Here is a 27,101-nt window from a genome sequence, read left to right on the forward strand (position 1 = left end):
CTGTCAAGAAAGAAAGAAAGAAAGAAAGAAAGAAAGAAAGAAAGAAAGAAAGAAAGAAAGAAAGAAAGAAAGAAAGAAAGAAAGAAAGAAAGAGGCCCAAGTGCTTGGGTCCCTGCACCACGTGGGAGCTCCTGGCTCCTGGCTTTAGATTGGTGTGGCTCCAGCTACTGCAGCCAATTGGGGAGTAAACCAACAGATGGAAGACCCCTCGCCCTCTCTCTCTGCCTCTCCTTCTCTCTCTGTGTAACTCTGAACTTACTCTGACTTTCAAGTAAATAAAATAAAAAAAAATTTTTTAAAAATCAAGGATAACATTTAAAGAGGAGTTTAGTTCCATCCAAAATTTTGACTTCCAGTAAGAAATAGTATCACATGGAGAAATAAATGACAGAAAAGGGAAGACTTCCCTTGGACCCTAACTGGTTCCTCTGAATTTCATTAATCTGCTTTTATGCTACCAAAAATTAGATTTCCATAAATACATTTTTAGAAAAGTGTTTCTGGCATTCTTACCAATAGCAGGTTCTACCATCAATCCTATGTGAGTTCGAATCTCAGCTCCACAGTATGCCAGCTCTGTGACCTAGGGCAAGTTTTGCTACCACAGCTTCTGTGCTTGGGAAATCGGGATAATTATAAAGTGTGGATTACATCGAGTAATATCTGTAAGCAGTCCAGTATGGTTCCCAGCACACAGGACATGCTTAATATATAGTAGTTCCCATAACAATTTCCAAGCTTTCCCTATGCGGGGGGGGGGGGGGGGGGGCTTTTTTCTGCCAAGGGCTATCTGGGTATTTATAATATCATTCAGGGGCCATATAATTTTTTTTGACAGGTAGAGTGGATAGTGAGAGAGAGAGACAGAGAGAAAGGTCTTCCTTTGCCATTGGTTCACCCTCCAATGGCCGCCATGGCTGGCGCGCTGCGGCTGGCGCACCGCGCTGATCCGAAAGCAGAAGCCAGGTGCTTTTCCTGGTCTCCCATGGGGTGCAGGGCCCAAGCACTTGGGCCATCCTCCACTGCCTTCCCGGGCCACAACAGAGAGCTGGCCTGGAAGAGGGGCAACCGGGAAAGAATCCGGCGCCCCGGCCGGGATTGGAACCCGGTGTGCAGGCGCCTCTAGGTGGAGGATTAGCCTATTGAGCCGCGGTGCCGGCCGCCATATAAAATTATCAACTTAAAAATGAGCCCTCTATAGATTTAGTGAATTTCAAGCCCTACCTATAGCTGTCTTGGCAGGGCCAGACCGGGGGCTGGTGTTACCCATTTCTGCTAGCTCTGCCCATGTATCTCATGGCCAAAGATAAAAGTGACCCCTGCACTCCAGCCAGAGCCCCATGTTTCTGACATACCCAAAGCTGTGGTCATTGGTAGCCTTGGTCACCTAATGAGCCTAAGGTGGCCTAATGAGCCCCTTGGTGTCCTGCCTGACACTAAAAAGAACTTCTTGTCATCTCCTTAACTCTTGGAGATAAAAGTGCCAACTTAGGAAGATCTATGATCCACAGCAAATATCTAGGGAGCTACCTCTGACCCCAATTACACTGAGTCAATATTCTGTGTAACTTAGCTCGTATGTGGCAAAGGTTCTGAGAAAGAGAAACAGATTTACATGGGTTCTGATGAGAGGCGGAGACAGGACAAAGTACTAAGCAAGGGGTGGTGCCAAGGGAACATGTTTTGGTGAGATCTGTTTGCCCACCATTTATAGGCACAGAAGAGGAACCATGTTTCCCTTCACCTGCCTGGCTCCCCTTCCAACACTGAGCCCCTTGGACTGAGCCCAGACTTGTTTTCCTCAGCACACATGGATCGTATTAGTCACGACTGCACCTTTCACGCGACTGCCCTTCAGAGTTATCCTTCTGAAACTGCACCTGTATGCAAATGTTCTGAAGAATTTTCGGGGGGTCTGGTATGGGGTCTGAGGTGCTGAATTTCTAACCAGCTCACAGCTGTGCCAATGATGCTGGCCCCAAGGATCCTAGGGAAGAGCCTTAAAGGTGACAGGTTATTGGGGCTGGCGCTGTGGCGCAGTGGGTCAACGCCCTGGCCTGAAGCGCCGGCATCCCATATGGGCGCTGGTTCTGGTCCTGGCTGCTCCACTTCCGATCCAGCTCTCTGCTGTGGCCTGGGAAAGCAGTAAAAAATGGCCCAAGTCCTTGGGCCCCTGCACCCACATGGGAGACCCGAAAGAAGCTCCTGGCTCCTGGCTTAGGATTGGCGCAGCTGCGGCCATTGCAGCCCATTGGGGAGTGAACTATCAGATGGGAGACCTCTCTCTCTCTCTCTCTCTCTCTGTAACTCTGAGTTTCAAACAAATAAATAAATCTTTAAACAAAGGTGACAGATTATTTTCACAGTGACCTCATGCATCTGGACAACAAGCCAATGGAAAAGGAGGGCAAATATTTTATCTCTAGTTCACAAGCAAAGAGACTGCAGTGCCAAGACACTCAGTGGGATTCTCAAATTCAGAAGATAGGCAGGCGTTCAGAGTCCTGGCCCAGCGCTCTTCCAGTGGCTCCATCATCAACCACTTCACTTTGCAGTACCCATAAGTCTCATGGCTGACTCAAGACCACTTCACACATTCGTTCTTGAGGGAAAGAGTAAGCGATATAGCCGACTTTTCTTTCTGGTGATCATAGATCTGATTTTTTTAATATTTTTATGTATTTATTTGAAAGACTGTTACAGAGAGGCAGAGGCAGAGAGGGATAGAGAGGGAAAGAGAGAGAGAGAGAGGTGTTTTCCATCCTCTGGTTCACTCCGCAAATTGCCACAATGGCCAGAGCTGGACTGAAGCCAGGAACCAGGATTTTTTTCTGGGTCTCCCACATGGGTACAGGGGCCCAAGGACTTGGGCCATCTTCTGCTGCTTTCACAGGCCGTAGCAGAGAGCTGGATTGAAAGTGGAGCAGCCGGGTCTTGAACTGGTACCCATACGGGATGCCAGCACTGCAGGTGGTGGCTTCACCCGCTACGCCACAGCACTGGCCCCATAGATCTGTTTTTTATGTCATCATATCCACCTACTTTCCCCCAGGTAGTTATGTCTCCTACCCACTTCCCAGAGTCCTCCATCTGCATGCAGCTGGAACTCTACAATTCCACTGCACAAAAATTTATTGACCTTTTATTCAGGCAAGGCATTCAGACATGACCTAGCGACAACAAAGTAAGACTTGAACTCTGCCCTCAAAAAGCTTATACAACAGCAGAGAAGACCAACATCTATGCCAAGTGCTACAGTAGAAAGCACGCCAGGCCAGTGCTAGACATGATTTGACAACAAGATAAAAGTGTGAGGAAAGCTTTGAGGGACAATTAGTTCCAACTCAAGAGCATCAAGGGGGCAGGTGCTGTGGCATAGCAGATAAAGCCACCGCCTGCCCTGCAGGTATCCCATATGGGCACCAGTTCTAGTCCCTGCTGCTCCACTTCAGATCCAGCTCCCTACTAATGCACCTGGGAAATCAGCAGAAGATGGCCCAAGTCCTTGGGCCCCTGCACCCATGTGGGAGACCCAGAGGAAGCTCCTGGCTCCTGGCTATAGATTAGCCCAGCCTAGACTGTTGTGGCCACTGGGGAGTCAACCAATAGATGGAGGATCTCTCTCTCTCTCTCTCTCTCTCTCTCTCTCTGCAACTCTACCTTTCAAAATAAATAAATAAATCTTAAAAAAAAAAAAAAAAAAACAAGATTCATCAGTGAAGGTTGTATTTGTGGCAAGATTTCAACACATAGGCATAAAAATGGAGGAGGAAGAGAGGGAAGGAAAGAATTCCCAGACAGGAGGAAGGGTTCAGTGGGAGAGGTTTTTAGTTCATGGTAGCTGGTCTATTGTGCCTCAGTTGCTCAGCAGACTTGTCCAGCTGCCACAGGGTCCAGGGAGAAACTCACTATCTTGCTTTTTAGGGCAGTATCAGGAGAGTGGTATCACTGGAGAGTCTGGTATCACTGATTCTCAGAGTGGAACTTGACCGTGTTCCCACATCTTGTTCTTCCTGAGTCTGACCCACTTCCGGAAAGGTGGCTCTTTTTAAGAAGGGACAGGGGCTCAGATTACCAATCTGTCCTTGGTGAGTCACTTTTTTTCTTGGCAACCCAGCAACTCAGGGATATTTCATTTCCAGTCTCTTTCTTTTCCAGTTACCCCAAATGGAAACCTTGCCTGGTGCTTTCCTTGCCCAAGCTCTCCAGCTTACCTGAAGCACCACTTCCAGGATTTCTCACTCAAAATCAATTTCTGTCTTTCATAAACGAATCAGCCAGGCTGTCTTCCCTGAGCCATTTGGGTGCAAAATACAGAGGATGATACCGAATCATTGTAAGACACTTTGGATGTTTAGCTTTTCCAGCCTTCGCAGTTTAGAAACCAGCAAGAAAGGGAATGAGGCAGGCAAAGCACTGAGCACTGAGGAAATACAGATACTCAATAAGGGTAAGTACTCAACAACTCAATAATAAATGAGTTGGTGTCTCATTTACCAGCTTGATTTTGGTAAACCCCAATCTCAAGGCATCTATGGTTTTGTTTTACAAACATTCCCCCTGGTGAATTTCTTTCCTAGTGTCTTCTTTCACTGAGATGGGACATTCTTCACAATATCTGTTTGTTTTAAAAACTTCAAGGTCTTTGTATCCACCACACCCAAAGAAGAAATCACCCGATGAATACCAGATGTGTCTGATTCCTAAGAAAACGCTCTTAACCTTCAACTTTTTGGCCCAATATTCTTCACCACCACCATTGTTAAGGTTTTAAATTACAAATCAACATTTCCTGGTGACTTCTATAACCATGTACTGACTCTCTCTCTCTCCCCATATATATATATGGAGTTGATATATATACATGTACATATATATATATACATGTATATATATATATATATACACATGTATATCAACCCATTTTTAAAAAAATTTAAAGATTTATTTATTAGTCTTGAAGGTAGAATGACATAAAGAGAGAATGAGAAGCAGAGACAAAAATATCTTCCATGCACTGCTCAGTCCCCAAATGGCCACAACAGCCGACACTAAAGCTGGGCCAGGCGGAAGCCAGGAGACTGGAACTCCATACTGGTCTCTCATATGGATGGCAAGACCCAAGTATTTCATCCAACTTCCACTGCCTTCCCAGGCACATTTGCAGGGAGTGTGATCAGTAGCAGAGCTGCCAGGATTTGAACCAGCACTCTAATAGGGATGCTGGCTTTGCAAGTAGTCGCTTCACTCCATAGCACCACAACATTGGGCCCCTAGCAACTCTTTAAAATATCCCTATATGATCTTCAGTCAAGTGCTCCCCCTGCCAATATCTCATAACTCCTTATATGAAAGAGAAATCACTGGTCTCTAGCCCATGGTAAAGTCTATCTCCTTCTGAAAGCACCTGCCTGTTCACCAGAAGCCACCTCTCATTCCTGAGATTCAAGTTCTAGAAGGATTTGTAATGTGCAGAATTGGTGTTTATTAGGGGGGAGTACAGTCTGAAATTGAATAAAAGTGCATTCTAAGCCAAGACTCTGTGCAAAAAGCATCCTACATGAAGAACCTCAGTGGGTGAGACTCCTGTGGAAAGAAGTGGTTATCAAAGAAGGATGTATTTTTCCCTGAAGGGAGGAGAGAACTTCCACTTTGCTTATGACCTTGTCTAAATACTGAAGGAGTTTCTGGATTCAAAAGGCTTCCATAGCCTAGGCAGCTCATGTCAAAAGCCTTTGATGATCACTGATGTCATACATAAGAGTGTTAATTGTTAAATTAACAAGAGTCACTGTGCACTAACTTCCCCTGCAAGACCTCTGTCCTCAAAGGGTGCGATTATGAGAGTTAACTGTAAGACTTGTTTTCAAAGATTTACTTCATTTTAGTGTATTATGTGAAGGATATTCTTAAGTCTCCTAAGTGTTAGATAAGCCTAAGAGCCCAACTCCATTGTTGGTTTCCTTAGGTGCTTCTTCGATTAATTATAAAACTTGTTCTCAAAGGAAAAAAAAGTATATTATCACAAAAATTAAAATAAAAATAAGAAAAGAAGCAGGAGGAAGGAGTGAAGGAGGGAAGGAGGATGGGGTGGGAAGTGTCATTATGTACTTAAAACGGCATGTATGAGATACATGAAATTGTTCCATGTATATAAATTTTAAAAATTAAATAAAAATGTGCATTCCAGGAAATCAAAGTGTAATCATACTACTTTTAAAATGTACACTAAATAATAAATTAAACCATCAAACTGTTGACAAGTTGCAGTTTATAATTAGCATGCAAATTGGTTATAAATTGAGATTTCTAAAGTTTCCAACACTTGAAATACTTTTTCTATTTTTTGACTAACAAATGTGTTTATTGAAAATCTATCCTTGGCTCAAATTAAGGAGAATCTCAAATTAGAAGGTATAAAAATAAGAAAAAATTCTTTTTCATTATAAATATGTTAATTGTGAGTGAATTTCTTAAAATTGTGCATACTTAAAGAAAGTATTCATTTTTCTTCTTTTTAAAGCCAGACTGCATGAGCATATTAGATACTCCATGTAGGACAGCACCAATTGACAACTGTAGCTTGAATTAGTTGTTTCTATGATTACCAAATGGTGATTTTCTGACTTCATTATGGATGGCATTCTCCTGGAAGTAGAAATTTCCTTTTTCCTTAAATAAATGATGTATCTATATCCATGGAATCATGGTTTCCTTATTTTGCTCAGCAAGTCACAATCTGTGATTATCACGATTTTGATACCCAAATCATCCGAGGTTGAGACACGGGGCACCATTTCACGCTGGGGATGTGTCTTTTGGTAGGTCCATCTCATTCCCTGAGTACTTCCAACTTTCTGGAATAACAGGACTTTCCAGGCTCCTCTTGAGTTTCTGTTTCATTGCCTCTGCCCTGAAATCAGCTGTTTCTCCACGGAGTCCTAGACCCAATTAGGAGAAAATGAAGTTCTGAAAGCAAAATAGATGCGCTTATGGTTTCTCGGGTATTATGGCTTCTAGATACTCTCAGGCAGCACAGCTAGAAAATACAAACACACACATACACATACATCCACATATGTGTATACACACAAAGGCACACATCCATCTCTACTTTTAGCCATATCTATTGCTTTTTTTTTTAAGATTTATTTTATTTATTTGAAAGAGTTACAGAGAGAGGTAGAGACAGATAGGTCAGTCAACCATCCGATAGTTCAGTCCCCAGATGGCCACAATGGCCGGAGCTGTGCTGATCTGAAGCCAGGAGACAAGAGATTCTTCTGGGTCTCCCATGTGGGTGCAGGGGCCCAAGGACTCAGGACATCTTCCACCGCTATCCCAGGCCATAGCAGAGAGCTGGATCGGAAGAGGAGCAGCTGGGACTAGAACCAGTGTCCATATGGGATGCTGGCGCTTCAGGCCAGGACGTTAACCCGCTGTGCCACAGCACTGGCTCCACCATATCTATTGTTATAACCATATCTACATATATTGAAAACCATGAGTACCATCAACTTTAATTCAATAGCTCAAGATATTTTTTCTAGCTTTAACCCTGTCTGTATTTGTAGCTTCCTTATCCAACAGTTTGAAACATGGCTACTACCACCTACAATCTATGTATTTATTTCTTCAATTTTAATTCTACATAAAATTAGTTCCAAAGCTTCTAAATCGTAACTATACACAAGGGTAGGGAGTATTAAAATAGGGTGAATTATTTGTTCATACTTTTTCGGCATTCAACCTGAATGTTAGTAGTCCAAATACAGATCTTAAAAAATATAAACTGCTGGGGGCCAGCGCTGTGGCACAGCAGGTTAACACCCTGGCCTGAAGCACTGGCATCCCATATGGGCGTCGGTTCAAGACCCAGCTGCTCTACTTCCATTCCAGCTTTCTGCTATGGCCTAGTATAGCAGTAGAAAATGGCCCAAGTCCTTGGGCCCCTGCACCCGTGTGGGAGACGAGGAGGAAGCTCCTGGCTCCTGGCTTCAGATCAGTGCAGCTCCAGCCATTGTGGCCAATTGGGGAATGAACCAGCGGATGGAAGACCTCTCTCCTTCTCTCTCTGCCTCTCCTCTGTGTAACTCTGACTTTCAAATAAATAAGTAAACCTTTATATATATATATATATATATATATATATAAAGTTTATATATATAAACTGCTGAACAGTCTCAGAAATTTGTATTTGTCATAAACAATGCTTCAGAATAAATGGTTGATAGCAACTTACCCAAAATTAAACACGATCATTTAAAAAAAGGTCACTAACTTGATTAATGAGATAGTGCTCTTCTCAATCGTATTCTTTTTCTCCCTAATGCAAGTTACTAGAGGAAAAATAATTTGGAAAGCCCAAATATTTGCCTTGAATCAGCTTGGATGTGATTAGCATATCATCTTACAATACTTCTGGGATTTTACCCAATACTGAGACACACAAAAGATGGGTGGTGCCCCGGGGAAGGGCAAAGGAGGGAGCAAGGTGGGATGACCCCATTTGCTGATGAGCAGAACAGGGGGCTCCACGCATAGGCAAGTAGCCACCAAAGGGAGTGCCCAGTCCCCTTCGCCCCACTGCCAAATTCCGAGTGAGACGTTTCACTTGGTGCATTCTTCATATCCCTCATCCTGAAAACTCATTTCGTCTGAAATCACTGAATTCAATTATGGGGCGTAAAGTACTACTGCTACCTGTGCTGCAATTTGCCACCCATTCCGGTCCCCACTGGGCAGGCCAGCTTCAATCACTCCGGTTTTCAGAGCATCCCGATGTCATCCAGAAGTCCTGCAGATCTGACAAGCTTGGTCATCAATATTAAATGAAGTCACAGGGATATGAGAAGTAGCTGCAGAGTTCAAGCAGCAAGAACTCATTTTAAGAAAACTACATGTGCCTGAATAACGCCAGGACCTGTATGAAATTTAATGAGAGCCCTGAAGCTCTTGAGTTTTCTGGAATTGACACAGACTTTTCCTGGCCCTTCAAACAAGAACACGATCCAAGAATCCAACAAAAGCAGCCCCATGCAGAAACCATTCCCTACATACTTTAAAAGGGTGAATTCTGAGGCCGATGTTGTAGCACAGCAGGTTAAGCTGCTGCCTTGAATTCAGCACTCCATATGAACTCTGGTTCGTGTCTCATCTGCTCCACTTCCAATATATCTCCCCGCTAATGCCTCTGGGAAAGCAAGCGTGAGTGGCCCTAGTGTGTGGGCCCCTGCACCCACGTAGAAGACCTAGATGGAGTTCCAGGCTCTTGGCTTCAGCAGTTGTGGCCAAAAGGGAGTGAACCTGTAGATGGAAGATTCTCTCTCTCTCTCTCTGCCTTTCAAATAAAATAATTTTTTAAAAGTGTGAATTTAATGATATCTGAATTATGTCTTCATTAAAAACAAAACAAAACAACAACAGATGGCCGGCGCCGCGGCTCACTAGGCTAATCCTCCACCTTGCGGCGCCGGCACACCGGGTTCTAGTCCCGGTTGGGGCACCGGATTCTGTCCCGGTTGCCCCTCTTCCAGGCCAGCTCTCTGCTGTGGCCCCGGAGTGCAGTGGAGGATGGCCCAAGTGCTTGGGCCCTGCACCCCATGGGAGACCAGGAGAAGCAACTGGCTCCTGCCATCGGATCAGCGCGGTGCGCCGGCCGCGGCGGCCATTGGAGGGTGAACCAGCGGCAAAGGAAGACCTTTCTCTCTGTCTCTCTCTCTCACTGTCCACTCTGCCTGTCAAAAAAAAAAAAAAAAAAAAAAAAAAACACAACAACAACAACAGAACCAGCTACCTCAAGTTATCCCCCTGATGGCCAGAGGAGACACTGCAAGACAGGGCCTCTTACTATTCTCATTTAGCGCAGGGGAAAACTAAAGCTCCAAAAGCAAAAAGAATGCCCCAAATATGGAGTTAGTAAGTGTAAAAAAAAAGAGAACTCCAACTTAGATTTTTTTTTCCTCCCAAACCCAGGCTTCAACCAACACACTATGACTTAGCGAAGCACTGCAAGATTCCACGTGCTGTTAAGTCAACTACCTGTCACCATAGTAGCAAGTGCTTTGTGCAATGGTGAATATGTTTCTTAGAATTGCCTCCACCCCATATCAGTGTCTGGGTTTGAGCACTGGCTCCACTCCCAATTCCAGCTTCCTGCCAATTCACACTCTGAGAGGCAGCCAGTGATGGTTCAAGTACATGAATCCCTGCTACCCATGTGGGACACCTGGATTGGGACTTTGGTTCCTGACTTTGGCCAGGCACAGCCCCAGCTGTTGCAGGCTTTTAGGGTGTGAACCAGTAGATGGAATATTTGTCTGTATTTGTCCATCAGCATTCTCCCCCCTTTCTTCTGTGTATGTGTGTGTATACGTGTGTGTGTGCACGTGCATGTGTCTGCCTTTCAAACTAAATAAATAATTTTTTAAATCCAGAGCTCCCCATGAGAACAACACTTTCTAAAAGGAATAATTTCATCACAGAAGTAGGTGCTTTGGAGAGCACTCTAATGGATAATAGTCCTGGCTCGTGATTTGGGGGTTTTATGAGAACACATTTTCCTCTCATAGGCTTAACCACCTATTAGACTGGACTAATTGTTTCAACCAATAGGTTCTTGACAATGAAATCATAGTCCCTGAAACGAGATGTAAAATATGATTAAATAGGATGTGTCTCGCTGCCAGACTGCAGTCAAATGCAGAGAATTAAAACAGAGTTTTACATTAGGTGACTAGAATTCTATTGTCTATAAGGAAGGCAGCGGTGGGCCTAATTTACCTTACACTCCTGCCGGGTTCTCAAGTAGCCCCATGCACAGAATCACTTGCAGAGCTGGTGCAGGGCAGATTCAGCTGGTTGACTTCAGGAGGAGTCTGAACGTGCATGTTTCTCACCTGCCTCCAGGTGATGCTGCTGCCGCTGCCCCCAGGCACCACCCTCTGAGCAGCACAGATCTTCAGTGCCTCCCACACTTCCCATCTGGGAAACCGGGGAGAAACGCACATTTCTCCATGCTGCTGAACGAAAAATCCCGTGAGAGAGGTCAGCAGAACCAAATGCCTCTCAGGCATCATCAGCCAAGTAGCAATCCCCAGTCTACATCAGCCTACCAGCCCAGCCCTGACTGCCTGATACTACTAATCTACGCGGACAGCCGTCAACTTCAAAAGTCCAAGTCGTGGCCTCTGTCAATGTGTTATTTCAATCGATGTATGCTCAGTGATTTATGGGATCTAGTTAGACAAGAAACTGAATGTATATTAGGCTGTCTTCAAACCTTGAGCTCTGTCTGCCTTAAAGACCCAGCTAGCAAACTTTGCTGGGAAACAGATTAAGGTTGACAGATATCGTGCTAAGTATACATGGTGTTCGTATGTCTGTATGGCTAGGGTTCTGTTTGTACAAGACGTTACTTGGTCAGTGGTTGATGGCTTGAAAGAAAAAAAAATGAACAAGAGGAAAGGTCTTAAGATGTGAAGAACAGTAAATGTTGCTAATATTTGGCTTTTTCTGGTGCAGAAATATTTCATAAAGATTTATTTGAAAGTCGCAGAGAGAGGAAGACACACACATAACACACACACAAGGAGACAGAGAGAGAGAGAGCTCTTCCATCTACTGGTTCACCCCCCAAGTAGCTGTAACAGACATGAATCTGGAACTCTATTCATATCTCCTACATGGATGGCAGGGACCCACGCACTTGGGCCATCTTCTGCTGTTTTCCCAGGTGAATTAGCAGGAAGCTGGATCAGAAACAGAACCGAACTGGGGACTGGAACTAATGCTACAATATGAGATACCAGTGTGAAAAATGGCCATTTAACCCACTGCACCATAACGTAGGCCCTCAAAATATTTTTTTAAAGATTTGTTTATTTATTGGGGCCGGCACTGTGGTGCTGGTTCTAGTCCTGGCTGCTCCTCTTCTGATCCAGCTCTCTGCTATGACCTGATAAAGCAGTAGAAGATGGCCCAAGGCCTTGAACCCCTACACCCGCGTGGGAGACCCGGAAGAGGCCCCTGGTCCCTGACTCTGGATCAGCTCAGCTCTAGTCATTGTGGCCATCTAGGGAGTGAGTCAGCAGATGGAAAACCTCTCTGTCATTACCTCTCCCTCTGTAACTCTGTCTTTCAAATAAATGAAAAATAAATCTTTAAAAAATAAAGCTTTATTTATTTATTTGATAGAGTTACAGAGAGACAGAGAGATCTTCCTTCCACTGGTTCACTCCCCAGATGGCCACAATGGCCAGGACTGAGCCAGACTGAAGCCAGGAGTCAGGAGCCTGGTTTCCCACATGGGTGGCAGCGGGCCAGATTCCTGGGCCATCCTCTGTGGCTTTTCCCAGACTATTAACAGGGAACTATATCAGAAATGGAGCAACTGTGGCACAAACAGGTGCCCATATGGAATGTCAGCATCACAGGCAGTGGCTTTATCAGCTAGGCCACAGTGCCAGCCCTCAAAATATTTCTTTAAGCACAAGTTGTCAGTCTTGTTTGAAATGTACCAGATTCTCCTTGTGTAATTATCATATGTAAATGTCCATCTTATAATTAGCAAGCTGATATATCAAAGAGGGCACTTTAAAAAGTGTGGAAAATGGAATTAAAAGCTGAATTTATTTCTGTGCAACAAGATTTTAAAATCCACAGGTTTTTTTTCACAATACACATTTCCCATGAACTTTTTGAAAACCCCTTGCATGCATGGATTTCAAAAATTTTTGAACCAAAATAAACTTACCTGTTAATTCCATTTTTCCAGGAACTTTCTGAAGTGCCCATGTGTGTGTGTACACACATATACATCAATGCATACAAACACACACACACATAATTTTTATGTTTGCAAAGAGGATTCTTCTCTGGATCTCCAGAAAATATATTTGCATAAAATGTGTTTAGAATTTCTTTGCTCCCATTTCCACTACTCCTCTCCTTATAAAATAGAATTGCTGCAATTCATAAAATTATCTGTCTTCCATTACTTAAATTCTACATCTACTCTTACTAAGTGTATTCTTCGACTTTCTGAAACAAGGGAGAAAATGCTTTCTGGTATGCAAGTTCAAAGAAATGGACCTCTAAGCAGACCTGAGCAGTTGCCTTGGGAATGCAGATTTATGAAAATTGATAGCTTGTCTTTGTCTGGCAAAACAAAGTGCCTTTCTTTCCCATTTTGTTCTCTCCCTGTGTAACAGAGACAAGTGTTTTTTTTTTTTCTTTTCTTTTTTTAGGGTGTGGGGGCGGGAGAGGGGGCAGGCTGTGAATTTCTAAATTAAACATTCCCTCTCAAGTCCCTGGCAAGGGAACACCTCTGGGGTCTCTGCAACTCCTTTGAGCCCCACAGGAAAAGATGTTGACTTCAAGTTCAAGCTCAAATGAAGACCGAAAGCAAGTAAGTTGGGCTGGAAAGAGACAGATGTTCAGATCACGTGTTAAACCGGTGATAAGTAAACAGCTTATTATAAACAAAGCCAGACGGCTGGATATGGTTACAGAGTTCTGACAAAAAAAAAAAAAAGTAAAATAAATAAGATAAAGATTCTCCTTCAAAAAAAATGAGAATGTAGGAAATGTTAAAATAGCTTTGTTCTATTCTGGTCTCAGGGAGGCAGTATCAAGGATTTTATATCTTTTCATTTCCATAAATTATATTAATACGCATGTTGGGCTTACCTACGCTACTTAGCATAAGCTAAAAATAATAATGTCTGCTCTCTGCTGCAGCTCACTAAGCTAATCTTCTGCCTATGATGCCGGCACCCCAGGGTTCTAGTCCCGGTTGGGGTGCCAGATTCTGTCCCGGTTGCTCCTCTCCCAGTCCAGCTCTCTGCTGTCTCTGCTGTCGCCCGGGAGGGCAGTGGAGGATGGCCCAGGTCCTTGGGCCCTGCACCCGCATGGGAGACTAGGAGGAAGCACCTGGCTCCTGGCCTCGGATGGGCGCAGCGCGTCAGCTATAGCAGCCACTTGGGGGGAGGGGGTGAACCAACAGAAAAGGAAGACCTTTCTCTCTGTCTCTCTCTCTCTTACTAACTCTGTCTGTCAAATAATAATAATAATAATGATGATGATGATGATGTCTGCTCTCCTGGGACGGGTCTCACGTTCCTCCAGTTACCGGATGGACAGCTTCTCAGCGGTGACTTGAACATCCCTATCCAGTAAGGAGACAGAGGGCCTTCACGGCCCCTTTTTCCTGTCCTGCGATCTGGAAAGCAACTGCATTTTCTATCACACTTTGCAGGACTTGAACAGCATCCAGACATCTGTAAGATGTGTATTTTTAATCACATCTGACTTTCACTTCCAAGTCTTGTGTATGAAAACCTCCAAACTACCATGTGGACTACAAGCCTGTAAAGGTCGCCCACAACCCACCCCCAACACGGGGGAGGATCCGCTGAGCATTTGTTGCCAATTTCTCCAGCTGCGTTAGCGGCCACGCCTGTGGCTCACCGACTCCCAATACACTGGAAACCTGATTTGATTTGGCAAGGTACTGCTGGCACCACCTTCCCAGGGTGCTGGCCCACAGCTCTCTGACCCGAGTAAGTTTTATTTCTTTCATTTTCCTGGAATGATGTAATAATTTTACTACTAAATAAAGACAACTTTTATTGAGCAATTACTAGGTAGGAGGCGTGGTCCTAGGATTGAAGCAAGGGAGGGCCAGTAGACAGCACAGTATCTGCTATCCCTGAACTTGGTTGAGAAAGAAATTAAAAGCACCTGAAATCGTCCATAGCAATCAAAGCCGTAAATAGCCATCTGGACAGGAACAGATAACAAAAGGTATTTTTGTAACTATTGCCAAAGGATGAGAACCTCTAAAGTTAAAACAAATTGGAGAGAAAGGTTAACCAGATAGACTAATTTGGCTGCGACAACCTCATTTTCTACCTGTTGTCTTGGTGTTATAGTGGTCTCTTTCTGTTTCAACTCTGTCTTAATTTGCATAAGAATTTATCAACTTAGATAACAGGGAAAGAGAGTAGGGAAGATATTCCAGAAGGAAGAAAATGAAGATGATAAATAAGAGCAAAGAAAAGACAATGTGTTTAACAATTCCATAGAGAAGTATGTTTAATTTCTCTTTGAAGCTTGTAACTTCTGAAAATTGCATGAAGTAATACGTGGATGGTATTATGGTAGAATACACAGAAATACAGATGATTACAAAAACAATTCATGGTTACCCAAGATTTCTAGCACCTTGTGTCCACTCTGGTTAATATTCTGGATGCATGCTGTCTGCAAGAATTTTTCTATGCAGATGTAATCCAAAAATACCATTTTATTACCTCTATTGACCTTACACATGCTTTATTTGCTTTATTTTATTTATTTATTTTTATAAATACTTATTTATTTATTTGAAAGGGAGAGTTACAGAGAGGCCAAGGCAAAGGCAGAGAGACAGAGGTCTTTCATCTTCTGGTTCACTCTCCAAATGGCTGCGAACAGCTGGAGCTGCACTGATCCAGAGCCAGGAGCCTTTTCCGGGTCTCCCACAGGGATGCAGGGGCCCAAGGGCTTGGGCCATCTTCTACAGCTTTCCCAAGCCATAGCAGAGAGCTGGATCAGAAGTGGAACAGCCAGGTCCTGAACTGGCGTCCATATGCGATGCTGGCATTGCAGGCCATGGCTTTACCCACTATGCCATAGCACCAGCCCCTTATTTCTGTGTTATGACTATATGTTTGTATCAATAAACAGATTTATTTTGTCTCTTTGACTATTGGCACATAGAATTCCTTTACATGGCGAATTCTGATGTGTTAAACTAATTCCTAAATTAGATATCTGGAACATTCAGAGTGTGGTCTATTTCGCTATTATGAATAACATCACATAGAACATAGAACATTCTCAGGGAAAATCTGTACTCACTGGTCCAATGACTGCCACATAATACATTCCTAGAAGTATCCTTTCTGATTAGATTCTTCTTAGAAATTTAAGCTTACAGTGTAGACGTTGAATCATCCAAGCCACTCACCCATTGTCATTTTGTTCCCAGGTGAGCAGAATCATTTTCAGAGCCTTCTGATGTTTCTCCGTTGCTCTCCTAGCTTTCTTGAGGTCTGTATCAGCCTCTGAATTTGTCTTATTTATCCCTCCCTCGCTCTGTCCAAAATACTCTCCATTGCACGAAGACAAGCTATTTTCAAACACCCCCCGATGATGTCATTTCCCCATCTGAAATCCTTCAGTATGTTCCAGCAAAACTCAAATAACAACCAGGCTCTCCGGCATGATGCCACAGGGTTGAACGAGGCCTGCTCCTGACCCCAGCCACCTTCCCTCACCCCCCGACCCTCCACACTCCAGCCTCAGGGACCATGGTTCAGTTCCTAGAAGGAGTCAAGTTCCTGCCAACCCCTGGGTTCTTAACCTACCACTCCCAACACACTCATGCTCAAACTCCCATGACATCAATCCCCTTCTAGTTAGTCACGTTTCAGTCTCTGTTGGACTGTACATTCCCTGGTGGCAAGGATGAAATGGGACTTTCATACTCTTGTTTCGGTGGTGCCTTTGAACAGGCTGATTGCAGGCACCCAGTAAATGTCTCATGTAGAGGGATGGATGGGGTCTAAGACCATGGACCCAAAGAATGACCCCCAAATTAGCCTGTGGCCTTCACTCCTTTGCCTTGATATTCTAAGGAGATCTGTCAACTAGGGAAGGCATATGAGCATTGTTGGTGTTTGACAACACAATACCTGGAGAAGTCCTACCTGTGTCCTTAAACTACCTGGAATCTGGCACCTTAGCTATGCAACTTGTTCCACTCAGGGGCTTGGCTGCCAATGGCTAATCCCAGGCCAAAATGGGAGCAAGCCGTTAGAGCTCCCAGGCTTTCCAAAGGACGGCCTCTGCAAGCAGAAGTCACTGCAAGGGTGGGGTGAGTGACACCACGCAGCCGTCACGAAGGGTGACCAGCAGGATTAGCCAGGGCAAGCTACCAGCCAGCCGCAGCAGCAGCCACCAGGGGCCCCACAGAACTATCGGGTGTCACCTCTGCTCATCTCCATCTGTCTGCCCAGCTGACCCCGGCGATGCCCTAGCTTGCTTTCTGGATTCCCAGGCAGCTGGGAACCGAGGACAATGAGCGTCTTGGGGACTGGTGGGCACCTGTGTGTCTGATGCAGGCTCGTAAGCCATGGAAGTGACTGGAACACAGTGTCAGCTTACAGTCTGTGCTCGTTCTGCCTCACCACGGAGCCCACGCTTGACCCACGCTCGACTACAGGCAGAGATGGAGGGAAGGTGGTGAGTGGCAGAAATAAACAAATCAAAGGAAGGTATGCACAGTTCTGTGGGGGCTGGGTATTCATATCACTCCCTCAGACTGAGGGAGACTCTATGAACCCAAGATCAGTGGATTCTAAATCCTGGCTTAAAAGGAGCACTCTGAAGCCAGACTTTCGTGGGTCTGAATATCAGCCACTTCTTAGCTGTGTGACCTCACATAAGTTTCTTAACCCCTCTGAGCTTCAATTAGCTCTTCTGGAATATCATGCTACACATATATCCTAATGCAAAAATGCTGTGCCATAATATTATGAGTCTTAGCACTGGGCCTAGAGCATATTAAGTTGTCAATAAATGACAGCTATTGTTAACATGAGAAAGTAAAGGACAGAGGTCTCACATAAAAGTATTTTGCCCAAGGGCCTCAGACTCTTTGAGGAAAAGTTGATGGCATTTCCTCTGGATAGACTTGCACTGAATGCCCACTACAATCAGCCCCACTGGAGAGCCAGAGCCACCTGCGTGCAGTTCCTGTCCATACAATGTTTCTGTAGGGAAGTTTATGGGGAAAAAAGAAGTGTTGGAATATTAGATGTACCACATGTATACAGTCACAGAGGATTCCGTCACATTACAAAGTAACATGGAGTCTCCATGAGTTAGTAACTAAAGACCTACAGAAGTCAGCAAGAATGCCCTTGTGCTAAATTATTTCACAATCTTATGGAAGAAATAAATGCATCATTAGACAATTAAAGAGAGTGACCATAGCTTGGGTAGGAATAATCACTGGACACTGTGTAAATGCAGAGGAGGGACATCTTAGCTCTCCTTGTAAGACATGTGTGAATGCATGTGTGTGTGTGTGTGCATCCATGCATCCATGTGTGCATGTGTGTATCCATGTGTGCATGTGTGTGCGTGTGTATCCATGTGTGCATGTGTGTATGTGCATCCATGTGTGCATGTGTGTGTGTGTGCATCCATGTGTGCATGTGTCTCTGGGCATGCATGTGCATTTATAGGTGCATCCGTGTGTGTGAATGCATACATGTGTGCATGTGTGCATGTGTGTGCAAGTATGTTCGTGCATTTGTATGTGTGTGCATGTGTGTTCCCGCATGTGCATGCATTTGTGTGTATAGGCATGTGTGTGTGCATGTATGTGCATTGTGTGGGTTCCCAATCTTTCTAGTGTAGGAAATAGGATTCAAATACAGGTGAAGTTAAACTCTAAGGTAAACTTTCTAGGGAAAGTATATGAGGAATGAGAGTCAAGATAATTAAGGAGTAGGCGTGAAATACTAATGACAGTAGGCTCCCACTGACCTTTTGTGTGGCTTTGAGAAAGTCATCCAGCCTCGCTATAGAAGCAACGGTTCCCTCATCTACAAAATGGCAATGCTAGGGATTCACAGCTCTGCTGCGAGGATGGCATTCATAAACAATGGCTCCATGTCTGCACATAAACAATGTTTGACAAAGGTAGTGTCTTTCATTATTGTTCACATAAATTTTCCTGTATTTCTCATTGCCTTTAGAAGGGAATCAGAGAATGCCTCAAGGTTCTAGAACCGCGGTGACATTTGTCTTATGCCTACATTGCATCTGATCTGAGACATTCTTTCATCCCTCCCCTGGTGTAACACTTACGTCATCTATGACATCTGGAGCGCTAACTGTGATCCATTGCTAATGGTTGCCTGCCGTAGAAAAGAGTGCTGTGATCCATTGGCCATGTCTGTCACAGGCAAGGGTGGGTGAGTAGTGACATGAGTATTTGCTATGCAGGAAAAAATGGTTCCATTTCTGTCACCAGAATGTGGCCAACGGCTCTTCTGAAGGCATCTCTGGGCATGGCAGGGCACACGTCTCTCCTTCATCCTCCCTAACGCTACGACACCGACACCGTCCTCTGCTTCTTCTTGAAGTGCACCCATTCCAAGAAATAAAGAGACAAAGCAGCCATCTGCTACTAAATGCGTGTCTCCTCAGCAGTCTCTCTCTGATTGGCCCTGGGGAATCTGAGTCATCGCTCCACACCCGCCAGCCATCCCAGCCGAAAGCACTGTTTTCCACCAGGCTTCAGCTATTCAAATCCTCAGGACCTGCTTTCTATCTGCTGCCCGAGGCCTTTGGGCGTGGGGGAGGGCACGGACGTCTTCTCTCCTGCATGGATTTCTTCTTGAAATATACTTTCTCTTCCACATCAAAGTCCACCGAAAACACAGCAACCTCAGAGCATCAGGGGTTATGTACATATATAAAGACATCCATCAATTCCTCCAACCCTGGTTTTTATCAAGAGCCACTCCTCCGTGAGGGCACCCAAAGCACATTTCATAGGCAGCTGACAAGATCAATGGCCCAGGGCCCTGGAGGGTGACCACAGGCATGACGTCCACGATGCACTTGGTGTGTGCGCACGGCTGTTGCCCGGCACGGCGTGATGCAGCCACAGGTTCTGCAGCAAAGAGAATTCCATTGCAGGGGGAGCTTCAGCCGGTCCCAGAAGGGCCAACTCCTCAGTCCCCTGTCAGCAGTCAGAAAGCTGTGCTGACAGTCGGATCTGAGTCAGCTCACAGCAGCGGGGGACATTCTGGCAACGCTTTCCCTCTTTCACTCTTGCCTCGGTCAGAAAAACGCCCGAATCCTTGTATTTAAAGCAGAGTTCTCCAAATTTGAATCCAAATCACAGCGGGGAGGGAGGCAGGAGGGATCGGGTGTGAGTGTGTCCTCCCGATGCCTTCCAACGCCTGTGTTGGAAGCTGGATTCTGTGTGTAGCGCTGATAAGTGGTGCGGGGACCTTTAAGAGAGGAGGAGCAATCTGCTACATTCTTGTGGGGCCCCAGTGAGTCCACAGCTGAGTTCTGGCTTCCTGTCTCACCCCATGATCCCTCCATCTCAAAAGCACTCCTGCCACTGTAATGCCATCTGCCTTGAGACCCTCACCAGAGCCAGAGCCAATGCCTATGCCATGCCCTGGAACCTCCAGAACTCTTTGCCAAGTAAGCCTCTCTTATTTATATAATACCCACTCTCAGATATTTTGTTGGAGTAACAGATAAAGCAGACTAAAACAGAAGATTCGCAGACACTCAGTCCTTTGAAGATATTCATCCCTTGGGGAAGAACCTAGAAATCTGCTTTAAACCCACTCACATGCCTGCAGGCAAGTACACACGTGCCGAACTCCTCATGCACACAGAAAGTCTAAACTCTGCAAAGACAAGGTTAACTAGTCAGCCACAGGTCCGCCTTGTTCTTCGCAGAAGTGTGCAGCTTGGTTGCTGAGCCCAGGCAACTTTCAGTGTTCCTTGTCCAGACACAGGGAAGGCCTTCAGCTCCTACCCGTCCCATATAGTTTTTTATTGTGGCGTCTCTGCCCCTCACAGGCAGGCTCTGCACTGTTCTCAACAAAAAGGCCGTTTTCTCCATCTATTGGCATATTTTATATTTGTAGTTATTTTCTCACCTGCCTTTCTTACTTCTGGATTTTTTTGGTTGCAAAGAGCAGAATCTATGAAATGACTTGAAGCGAAGAGAGAAAGAGGGATCACCAGGTAACAAGGTAGGAAATACAGCCAAGCTTTCCAAACATCAGGATCAGCATGCTGGCAAATGCTAGGAATTATGGGACTCCTGTTGACTTCTGCCCAGGGTTTTACTCTTCCTCCTCTCTCATAGATCCATGACAGTATCTTTTGCAATAGCAAATAATTCCTTGTAAAGTCCCAAAGAAAGCCTGATCCAGTTTGCCCACCGTTTTGCTGCATTCTTAGAACATTCAGGAACACAGAACCTGGTACAACAATGCTTTATGCCTATGTGGGAATCAGGCCTATACAATGCAGGCAGATGATCAGCAGCGGGAATATTCCCACTTGCAGATTACGTAGGAGCAAATGTCCATGAAAAACTTGGACACAAATGCCCAAGGTAGCATTACAGATAATAACTAAAACAGAGGCAGCAATTCAAATATCCCTCAATGGATGGATGGAAGGAATAAAATGTGATATTTCTAGACATGAAACATTACTCACACTGACGAGGAAGGAAGCGCTGATGCTTGCTATGCCACGGATGAACCTTGACAACAGTAGGATGAGTGAAAGAAGCCAGTCACCAAGGGCCGCGCATTGTTTCATTCCATTTGCATCAAATATCCAGAAGATACAGACAGATCGAGACAGAAAGCAAATTAGTAGTTTCCTGGGGTTGGGGGGGGGGGAGTTGAATGGTTGCTATGGTTATGGGTTTTGGGAAGCGAGAGAAAAGGATTCATGAAAATGTACTAAAATTCGCTTTTGTGATAGCTACATAACTCTTAAATTAACCAAAAAACAAAATTGAATTGTATACTTGAATTAGGTGAGTTCTATGATATACAAATTACTTCTCAATAATGGTATTCTTTTTAATTCCCGAAGATCACAGGCAATATATTATTGTGTGAGATCACATCACTGTACTCTAGTGCTTTTTGCTTAACAAGATATTTAGTTTCTCTTCCTTTTGTTGCCCCAAATGCGAGACAATAGTTACAGCCCCTTAACTTCTCACAGTGCTACACTCAGAACCATCAACCACTGCTCTAAGCCATTTACATAAATCAATTCTTCCTTGCCAGGGATTGGTTCATGATTTCAGATTTAAGCCAATCAGTAAATAGTTTTAGGCCAGTGATCACATGACCTGCATTGCCCCAGCCACAACAGAAGACCAGTTGTATCTAGGGCTTTTAAGGAGAGCTTTCTTTTTCTCTGTCCGGGCTTGAAGAGAGACACATGCTTTGCATTGCCTCTGTTGCCATTTTGAGATGAGTGGAACCAGCTGTCCAATGAGACCAGTCGTGTGGATGGTAAGGCGAAGAGAAAGAGCCCAAGTCCATGGCTGAGCTGCTGAATTAACTAACCCTAAGGCCCAGCCTACTATTTGAGTTCCTGTTATGTAAAATAGCAAATCTCCTTACCATTTTAACCATTTGAGCCCTGTTTTCTGTGAAATAGAAGCCAAAGTGGACAGAGGAGTGGAAGTAAAAGAAGCCAAGGTCCAAGAACACCTGTGCATTTGTGGACAGACTTCCAGCTCTGTCAAGGAAATGGAATTAACCCCTTCATCTGGGAATGGGCAATACCAAAGATCATATTTTAGGGCCCTAACCATAGGATGAGGGTTCAAGTCAAACCCTAGACCTAAAAAAGGAAATCAACCAGCCAGGCTGATTAGAAGCCTAAGGTGAAGGGAACAGCTAAAGAAAAAGTTCAGCTGGGGCCGGCTCTGTGGCGCAGTAGGTTAATCCTCTGCCTGTGGCGCCGGCATCCTATATGGGCACTGGTTCTAGTCCCAGCTGGCCTGGGAAAGCAGTAGTGGATGGCCCAAGTCCTTGGGCTCCTGCACCCATGTGGGAGACATGAAAGAAGCTCCTGGCTCCTGGCTTCAGATTGGCGCAGCTTCAGCCATTGTGGCCATCTAGGAATGAACCAACGGAAGGAAGACCTCTCTCTCTGCCTTTCCCTCTCACTGTCTGTAACTGTATCAAATAAATAAAATTTAAAAAAAAAAAAGAAAAAATTCAGCTACAATGATACAAAGATCATCTCTGTCATTTTCAGAGTCTCCTATTCCTTGAAGCTGTTCTCAACCTTCCCTTTTATTCATAAAAGTAGTTTAAATCCATTGTTTTATAATTTTTTATTAATGAGTCTAATATCTGAAGTCTTTGCATTTTGTTTTTATCCTGTTGTTTCAGCTTTTTCTCACTCTGGGTACCTTGTTTCCTTGTGTGTTTGGTCATTTTTAATCATATGTTAGTCATCATCCTTAAAAAGAATTGTGGGGATTGGGGATTCTGTGTGACTTCAGATGAAGGATACCTGTCTCCGGAGATATTCTGAGTTTGCCTATAGCACATACCTATATGCATAGTCAGTCCAGGGCAACCTTAATATAAATCCCTGGGTTGAGATCATGAGAGATTTCACAATTGAGGAGCATATTGTCAGCATCAGCATTACCCTATCACTATCAGGATTGGGCACTTCCTCTGTGCAAGTATTATTCTAAGCATTACCACAGGAATCCTATAATGCAAGTGTCACAATTATCCACATACTATAGAGAGAAACTAGGGCATAGTACATTCACTAGCTAATTAATCCAGAGGCATAGAACCAGTATCTCTTGGCAGAGATACTGAAGTCCTATAACCTAAAGTCCTATATGCAACAGCCTATTTAATAAGAAAGTAAGTACTTAATAAATGCTTGCTGATGACACTCATCACTGTTAAGCTATTGTTCTTGTGAACTTAAAAAAGAAAATGGAAATATACCAACAACAACATAAGTCAGCCGGATTTGAGATGAAGTCCATTAATCCCTAATTGCCTACACACTGCATGGGTAGATTGGATTGAGTATGCCTGGTTGTGAAATATCAAGCAAGGTTTGAAGATGTGGTGAAACATCAAGCAAGGTTTGAAGATATGGTCAAATATGATGATAGCAAAATAGGTTTAGGTCAAAAGAATAAAGGGCCAGCACTGTGGCCTAGCAGGTAAAGTTGCTGCCTACAGTGCCAGCATCCCATATGGGTACCTGTTTGAGTCCCTACTGCTCCACTTCCAATCCAGCTCTCTGCTATGGCCTGGAAAAGCAGTATAAGATGGCCTGAGTCCTTGGGCCCCTGCACCCACACGGGAGACCCAGAAGAAGCTCCTGGACCACTTGGGGAGTAAACTATCAGATGGAAGACCTTTCTCTCTCTGCCTCTGCCTCTTTCTCTGTGTAACTCTGACTTTCAAATAAATAAATAAATCTTTCAAAAAAATAAACCCCTGAGATTCACAAGTGTCACTGAATTCATAAAGGAACATAAAGTTTTTTTGCAGGAAGAAAGAAAGTTTTCAGAGATACAGTCAGTAAGAACCTGAATAAATTCTTGAGGAAACAATGGAGAGGACCTTCTTAAGAGTTTTCTGCTAATAGCAAGCCAAAGAGTGAGTATGAATTGAGGGTCCCCAGATGTGACTTTCTGATGGGGCTTAGACCCATTCTTCTGCTTTACTAGTCAGATTTTCATTGCCTGTCCTTGGAACTATGCCATCAAGTGCTCTGGAGCCTGCCAGAGCCAGTAATTAGGCCAAAGAGCCAGATGACTTGATGCATTGTCATTGCCTTAGGTTGGCCTTCCTCATTATTCACCAGCACAATTAACATCGATTCCAGACTCGACGCCAACTTTTAGTTGACTATGTACTCCTAAGGGAAGGGACTGTTGATCTTTTACTCTTTGTCTTAGTACCATGATGGCACATTTGCTCCCTCAGTGCAGGCAGTAAGTACTAATTGAGCATCTATTCTCTGCTAGCCACTGAAGGCAGAACGATAAACAACAACCCGGATGGGTCTTGCTGTTATAGAGCACATAGTCTAGCGAGGGATCTCTGGTCACTGTAGCCAAGTGTACAATTGCAAACTGATAAGCTCAATGAAAAAAGGAACCCAGGACATTGAGACTCTGATCTACTACAGAGGCTTAAGGGAAGCTCTAGTTGAAACCAACATTTGAATTTGGAATTGAAGGGTATAGTTTATTCAGGAGCAAATCTTTCATGCAAAGAGAATCATGGTTGCCAAGGTCCTATAGTATAGCATGAGATGGTCTGTCAGCAATAATTAGAATTATGAACGAATGCATGTGTGACCCAGAATAACAACTGGCACCGCTAATGTACTTCCCACATGCACCAACTCATTCAGTCTCCACACAACCCTATGTGGCACATACTGTTATTCTCTCCATTTTATAAATCAGGAAACTGAATTATTGGAAACCCCAGGAACCTGGGTTAAAGAAGAAAACTAGGTCTTTCTGAGTCATCAATTAGATCCCAGGAAACTAATTAAACAGGCAAATATGCTGGCCTGGAACTGGGAACATTAGTTCTAAAATGGAGTCATCAAGATCCAAGAGCAAATCTCTTTAAAAGATGTGAGCTACTCAAAGCAATATGTGACGCAGGGGCCAGCGCTATGGCCTAGCAGGTAAAGCCGCCAGATCCAGTGCCAGCATCCCATATGGGCACCAGTTCCTGTCCTGGCTGCTCCACTTCTAATCCAGCTCTCTGCTGTGGCCTGCGAAAGCAGTGGAAGATGGTCCTAGTGCTTGGGCCCCTGCACCCATGTGGGAGACCCAGAAGAAGCTCCTGGCTCCGGATAGGTGCAGCTCTGGCTGTTGAGGCCAATTGGGGAGTGAACCAGTGGATGGAAGACCTCTCTCTCTCTCTGCCTCTCCTTCTCTCTGTAACTCTGACTTTTAAATAAATAAATAAATCTTTAAAAACAAAGTAATATGTGACACAAAGGGTCTTCCAAAAGCTGATGGAAAATTCATATTATGGAAAAATCCTGGGTGAATTTCAAGATTTTTTGCATCAATGTAACACTGTCTTTTAATTCTGTTCTTCCACAAACTTTTTGAAGTCCCCTTGAATGGGGAAAAGTGCAATGGAATTAAATAGGCATTGATGCCATAAAAACTCCACTTAAATGCCATTATTTTTCAAAATAACCATTAAACTCTAAATTTGCAATGAAAAATAATGGCAGAGGACAATCAAAACCTAGAAGCATTAGCTGATGGAGAAAAAGTGATTAAAATACTTACACAATGAGCCTTGTTTCTTTTGAATATTTTTCTCACATAAATTTGAAAGTCAGTAATTTCACTGCACTAAAACCTGGACGAAACCCTCTTTTTGTTGTTGTTGTCGCGCTATGACTCCAAGTTTTGAAGTCAGATTGAGGTCAACCTAATTTCCTAGGAGCCTCTGCTGATTTATCAGCTGATATCAAGGTTGATGCTCTGAACATCACGACTATCATCTCCTTGTATTTTTCCCTCTCCCGCTAAGTGAAACCATCCTTCTCATCCATCTATAAATGGATGGTGGATATCACTTGGTCTCCCAGTGCAAGATGCGTTGAGAATCGGGAACCCTGGAAAATTCCTCATTTCTTCCCAGTGAGGGGCCCTGCTGCAAAACTCACCCTGATCGTCAGCTAACACGTTGTTTCCTTTCATGCTCATATTTGCATGAATCCAAAATCCAAGCGAAATCCTAGGATTGTGGGGCTAGGCAGGCAGGCAGCCAGCAGCCCTGCCAAGGCCAAGGCCGACAGCGCCAAGGCTGACAACCACGGCATCATTCATTATCCCAGGACCTTCCAAGCAAGGTTTGCCCTTGAATTGTTGCACTTAAGTTTTTATCAAATCGAACATTCCAGGGCGCTTGGGGCTGCTGCTTTACTCTCTCCCTTTCCTCTGTCTCCTCCCACTTTCCCTCTCTTGTCTCTGTCTTTTTATGTAGTTGTTATTATTTTTTCTTCCAGTTTCCTTGCACTTCGGCCACTCCTAGGAGCAAGCACCGGCAGGCAATGAATCAAAGTGGCCTATTTCTGCTCTCGCTCTGAGAATGTTTACAACATATTGAAAACTCGGCCTGTGGTTTAACGTTGTGTATATTTTCTGAAAAACGGACTGGTTTCCAAATTCAGTGGAGAGCTTGAAAACCCAAAGGGAGCTTTAGGTACATACCTTACCTTAGGAGTCCGTCCTGACGCTCATAACTCTTGTGAAAGCGAAACCAGCGCCCTAGGTGCGAGCAGCAGAGGAATGGGGCTGCCGACCTGCGCATTTGCTATGGATACGGGACTTCATGAGCAGTGACACAAAGTTGTGAAAGAAGAAATTCGAGACTGGCTACGAGCGACTCCAGTGAGCACCCTGCATACGGCCTGATTAAATTATCCATCCTTCTCAT

General features: G+C 44.3%; 1 long non-coding RNA gene across 1 annotated transcript in view; it reads right to left on the reverse strand.

Moving 5' to 3' along the window:
• LOC103349258 (uncharacterized) overlaps nt 1–18,913 on the reverse strand; it is an 82,985-nt gene extending 64,072 nt beyond the window's left edge. The window contains exon 1 of the long non-coding RNA XR_016214189.1: nt 16,013–18,913. This is a non-coding gene — a long non-coding RNA (uncharacterized LOC103349258). The remainder of the gene's footprint in view (nt 1–16,012) is intronic.
• Nucleotides 18,914–27,101: the final 8,188 nt, after the last annotated feature.

Source organism: Oryctolagus cuniculus, chromosome 10 (assembly GCF_051225735.1).
Source record: "Oryctolagus cuniculus isolate XC-2025 breed Fujian yellow rabbit chromosome 10, ASM5122573v1, whole genome shotgun sequence".
Lineage (NCBI taxonomy): Eukaryota > Metazoa > Chordata > Mammalia > Lagomorpha > Leporidae > Oryctolagus > Oryctolagus cuniculus.